Below are 6,000 nucleotides of genomic sequence, written 5' to 3' on the forward strand. Positions count from 1 at the left end.
TGAGTATTTAGCAGTATGTGATGTATGTCAGAGAGTAAAGGCAGAGCATCAGAAGCTAGCAGGATTTCTATAGCCATTGCCGATACCTGAATGGAAGTGGGACAAGTTAGGCATGGACTTTATCACGTGATTGCCCAGGACTCGTTCAGGCTATGACTCTATATGGGTTGTAGTCGGTCGATTGACGAAGGTAGCTCATTTCATCCCAGTGAAGACCACTTACACCAGTACTAAGTTGGCAAAGATATACATGACCAGGATCATATGTCTGCATGGAGTTCCGAGGACCATTGTATCAGATAGAGGAACCCAGTTTACCTCAAAGTTCTGGAATTAGTTGCACGAGACTTTGGGTACCAGGCTAGAGTCAATCAGATTCTGGAGGACATGTTGAGAGCTTGTGCACTAGATTATGGATCTAGTTGGGACGACAACATGTTGTATGCAGAGTTCTCTTACAACAACAGCTATCAAGCCTGTTTGAAGATGGCCCCTTTCGAAGCCTTGTACTGAAGGATGTGGAGGACGTCGTTATTGTGGGATGAAGTTGGAGATCGTCAGTTGTTTGGACCAGATTTGATTAAGGATTCTGAAGAGAAGGTTAAGTTGATTCGCGACAGGCTCAAGGTAGTCCAGTCTAGTCAGAAGAGCTATGTGGATTCTAAACACAAAGAGACAGTTTACGAAGTAGGAGACAGAGTATATCTCCGGGTATCACCACTTCAAGGAGTTAAGCGTTTTGGAGTTAAGGGAAAGTTAGCACCATGTTTTATGGGACCATACAAAGTTTTGGAACATATGGGAGAAGTTGCTTATAGGCTCGAATTGCTAGAAGGATTGTCAAGAGTTCACGATGTGTTCCATGTTTCCGAGTTGAAGAAGTGTCACGCAGAGATGGCCGATATTCCTCTGAGAGATACAGTGCCACTGGAAGCGATTCAGCTGGATAGTGATTTGACCTACGAGGAGAAACCGGTGAAGATTCTCGAGTTTGCCAGCCGAGTCACCACAGCAAGGTTATCAAGTTTTGCAAAGTTTAGTGGAGCCACCATACCGAGGAGGAAGCCACCTGGGAGCGAGAGGAAGACCTACGGAAGGACCACCCACACCTATTTTCTAGCAACCTGAATCTCGAGGGCGAGATTCATCTTAAGGGGGGTTGGTTTGTAACAACCCAAATTTCCAATTTGGAAAGTATACATTAGGTCATCATTGCATACCATATTTTATTGCATTTTTGGTTGATCCTAGAAATTCTAAGCAACTCAAGGACCCATGGAGAGAGTTGGGAATTTCGATATTTCATATTTGAGTTTTCTCAAATTTTTAAAAGAGGATCATTTGGTTTTAATTATTTTTCTCTCAGAATATTTCCAATATGAAAATAAAAGAGAGGGGATAAAATGACTTCTCCAAAATAAAGAAATATGGGAGAAAAATATTAAAATCACATAAGTATTTTATTTGGAGTTCTATTGCTATTTTATTTGAATTAGGTAAAAAGTGCGTTTTTCAAAATTGCATTAGAGGCCCAAATAAATGTTCACTTTGTCCGCAATATTAATAGAGGACCGTGAAAATTTATTTTAGGATTTTTGGACTCTGTTTAGTATTTTATTCGTTAGTTTTTCTGCGTCAGGATTTATTTTTTTAAAAAAGTGAACCTACCTAACCGGGTCGTGTCTGACCTGGGCTCTGGCCCGGCCGACCTTTATAACCTGGGAGGCCAGACCCCACCGAACCCTAGCCCCGCCCCACGCGCGTCGTGCCGCCGCCGCCACCGCCGCATCCCAGCGTCGCCGCCGCCTCGTCTCGCCGCGCCGCCGCCGCCGCCACCCGTCGCGCCACCGCCAGCCGCCGCCGTCACCGGAGCCACCCGCCGCCGCCTCCGATCGCCGGAGCCGCCACCGGCCCTGCTGCCGAGGTAGCCGCCACCGGTTTTTTTAGGAAAACCGATCGGTTTTTTGTTAGAAACCCTAGATTCGTTTTTTAGTTTCGGTTCGTTTTTTGGGGTTTAGTTAAATAGCGGACGTTCGTCCGTACGTTCGTTTTAACGAACGTTGTTCGTCCGTTTAGCACAGACAACGAACATTCGTTCGTTAGCCTATTCGCCTGTTTTTCTTTTTCCACGGTTTTTCCGTGATTATTTTCGATCGCAATTTCTGCCCTGATCTTCGTTTTAGTCTATCTTTTCGCTCGTTTATCGGAATCAGGTGATTTAAGCGCCTAGATCTTCGTCTCGAAGCCCTCTTTCTATTTAACCAACTTGAAGAAGATCTTGGTACTGTAAAATTTGACTTTAGTCCAGATTAGTAAATGGATCTTGTTTCTTTTGTAGTTTGAGTTTTGTTGCTTCGTTTGATTTGATTCTTTTTGCAAACCGGAGTTCTTCAGTTGAACTTTATGGTTAGATCTCTTATTTGAGTTTTACCTGTGCTTCTTGGTTGATTGCTTATGTATGTTATTGTTTTTTGCGATAGAATTCCCGGAGTGCGAAGCGTGCTACTACGAGTCTCTAGGTTTTGCAGATCATCAGCAAGGCAAGTAACACTTTGATCATACCTCTTTACTACCCAGTTTTTATGCATTAGATCACCCTCAAACATTGCATGGTTAGGATATGAATAACTTGTGGGTTCTGGGAAGTAGATGATGAGGTAGAACCTATTTGCCCTTTTATTATCAAACCTTTGGGAGTTACTTCTACGTTATGCTTATATTATTATGCTACACTCGTAGACGTGGTTTGGGTGAGTGTATCCATGACAAATGTGAGTTTTGTTAATTAATGGTTAACCTAAGGTGGCTACTTAAATGCATATCTAGGTGGATTGGTTGAGGCACCCTGGAGTACCCAGTGGTTGTCAGTCCTAGGATATCCCGGAGTACCCATGCGATTATTCTACGGTTCGCCACCCAGGCTCAAAGGGATCATAAGATTATTCATGCTGGAAACTTCCGTGTGCAGCCACAAGCCATTATGGGCTCTGACATAGTTGAGTAAGTTGCGTGAGCTTTTGAAGAGGTAGACTAGCAGATGTAGTGGGTGTAGATGGTACTATGTACCCAGAGTAGAGAGTTAAAGCTTCAGAAAGGCTGTGTCTCAAATCTCCGATCATGGATGTTTCAAGTCTTGTGGGGAAAAAATGCGCAAACCTCTGCAGAGTGTACAAACTAATCATGGTTAGCCATGTCCCCGGTTATGGACATCTTGAGTATTTGGATCTTGGATTATCATGTTGATCTCACCACTCTAAATTAATTTGATTGGGTTTAATGATGATTTTTAATTGGGATTGAGTTGGAGGAACCTTCTCAATGTTTAACAACCACCATGATAGTTAAATAAACTTTATTCCTTTGATGTAGGAAAAAATTGGCTTTATGCAAAAACTGTAACCATAGAGCTTTCCACCAGCCATATATGCATGTAGTGATAGCTTTATTTTGTTCATTACTCTATGTGTTACATTGCCAGCATATTCCATGTGCTGACCCATTTCGGGCTGCAACATATCATGTTGCAGACTTTTCAGACAACGAGTAAGGTGCCATAGGTCGTTGTCATCCACTCAGCTATGTCGTTGGAGTTGATGGACTCACTTTATCTTCCAAGCCTTCCGTTGTTATCGTTTTTAGATGGCCTTAAGCCATATTATTGTAATAAGTTCTCTTTTGAGACATTCAATGTAATAAGTGTGTGATTACTACTCTGTTATAAATCCTCAAGTATTGTGTGTGTCAGCATTACCGATCCAGGAATGACACTGATGCACAGAGACTAGACTGTTTGAGGTCTGGTCGCTACACAAGTACCATAATCTAATGACAATTTCAACTGGTATCTAAAGAAGAACCGGGATTACCCTGGGCTTAAGATAGCAGAAATAGCAGGACCTCCTCCGTCTTCAAACGCAACATTCTTACTTCCTCCAATTCTTGGGTTGCTTGCATAATGCATGCCGCTAATTCCATAATTTCCAGCCTCAAGATAAAGATTACCTCATTCATGGCAGCCACACCATCTCTTTCTGCCCCTAGTAGAGCCTCAAGCACTATAATATCTATGCTCAGACTGCTCTCCAGGGTGTTGCCTCTGAACTGCTACCATCTGGTAACATGGATGGCGCACTACTTCCACAAATAGATTCTAGGGTTGTACATTGTGTCCTTGTGTGAACGACATCCTGAAAGGTTTTCGTTGGATATAAGTAAGAGATAGTTATCGTATGATCCATGCAGTAAGCTTACATGGTAAACGACATACAAATTATTGCCGAGCATGGCAAGCTATATTTAAATGTTTCAAAGTAGCATCAGCCGAAAAGAAATTAAAATGGTAAGATGAAGCTAGGGATGTAAGTGGCAAATAAACGACATCCGCCAGTCCCATCTGGTTAGTTTTTGCTAGCTCCCTAGTTCATTTTCCTCAAAAAACAAAAACTCTTTTGAACTATCATACCACTGGTGGACTTTAATCGGGATTAAACGGGACCCAGTTGACATCCCTAGTTGAAAGGGAGTGTACCACCGCTACATTTAAGTTGCCAAGGCATCTAAGCAGTTGAAATAATCCGAAAAGCACTTAACAGTGTGGCCTCATATAAACTACGAAGACAGTCTTGTGATGAAGTTGAGAGGAAAAGTTAAGGACTCAAATGAACTAGGCATGCATTTCTTTATGATAGTACAACATGCACTACTGACATATTGGCCAACTCAGGTATAGTGGTAACAACAAACAAGCATTCGAATCAAGCAATACAACAAAACAAACAACTAAACTATTTGTAATTCTGTAGGATTACAGGTTGAGGGCACAAGCCAAGAAAGCAACCCACTTGCATTACATTTCACATGTACTAAAACACACTAGCTTACCATATGTTGCCGTGAAGCCTCGCTGCTTTTGCAATGTTCTTTGAAGATATCGTCAGCATCCCGTGGTTGCAAATCTAGTTGTTGTAGTTTATTCTGCACCCTCTATTTAGGTAAAATTAATTTCAATCGCATGCACTGGTCCGAATTGATCATCAATGGTCCATCTAAACTAATGAAAGAAGGGTGTGTGTATACACGATAATATATCTGCTTCCCTCTATTTTTATGCTTGTTCGAGGTGCCAGCCCCAAAAGAACAAATATTTTGCTTGATGGGGTTGGCAACTCCATAATTAATAGAAGCATCAAATTAGTCATGCAACTTGGGAAGATCAAGAACACACAAACAAGTAATGAATAGAGGCTCGGAGCAGTGATGTAATAGCTAGCATCAGAAAATGTAGGGTAAAATGAACAAAAAGCAGTGGAACCACATGATAGTTTGCTGATGTGTAATTAAGCATAGAGAACATTAAGCAGTCTGATGGAACCAACAGGTGGCATCAGAACAACACCATTATCATAAATATAGCATTCAAGAAGTAAAATAGTAGGCAGTGATATATAGGAACTACAGTAATACTCAGGACAAAACTAAAGCATATTAACTATATGTGCACTGGTATGTAATTTAGCACATGTAACATGTTCACTGCCAGAAGTATGGCCCTACAGGTGCAAGCAGAATAACGCGTCTCATGAAAAACTGAATGATGCCCTGAAGAAATTCAAAGGTGCGGTGCTTATGCTAAGAAAGTGAACGTAGGCGCCGCCCATTGGATAATAGTACCTGATTATCGGCGGCGTATGGGTATCGTTGTCATACTTGATAGCTAAGGATCGTCGATGGTGCTAGTGTTGTGGTTGAGTTTGGGCTGGCTATCATCGTTGCTGAAGCGGCTCCGGTGCTATGGTTGCGGCACCTGTCAACATACAAGAAAGCTCATCTGTGGTAAGTGAATAGTTGCATGATAAAGAGAAAAACCGAAGGAGTACAAATCGAAATAACTTGATGAGGCTGAGGTGTCGGTAAAGCAGGGCCGGAGGAGTTGAATATGGCATCCGTGGAGCAGGTCTGGTGCAGTGGACGAAGGCTTCTGCGGGAGCATTGTACAGTGAT

This window comes from Triticum dicoccoides, chromosome 1B (assembly GCF_002162155.2).
Source record: "Triticum dicoccoides isolate Atlit2015 ecotype Zavitan chromosome 1B, WEW_v2.0, whole genome shotgun sequence".
NCBI lineage: Eukaryota > Viridiplantae > Streptophyta > Magnoliopsida > Poales > Poaceae > Triticum > Triticum dicoccoides.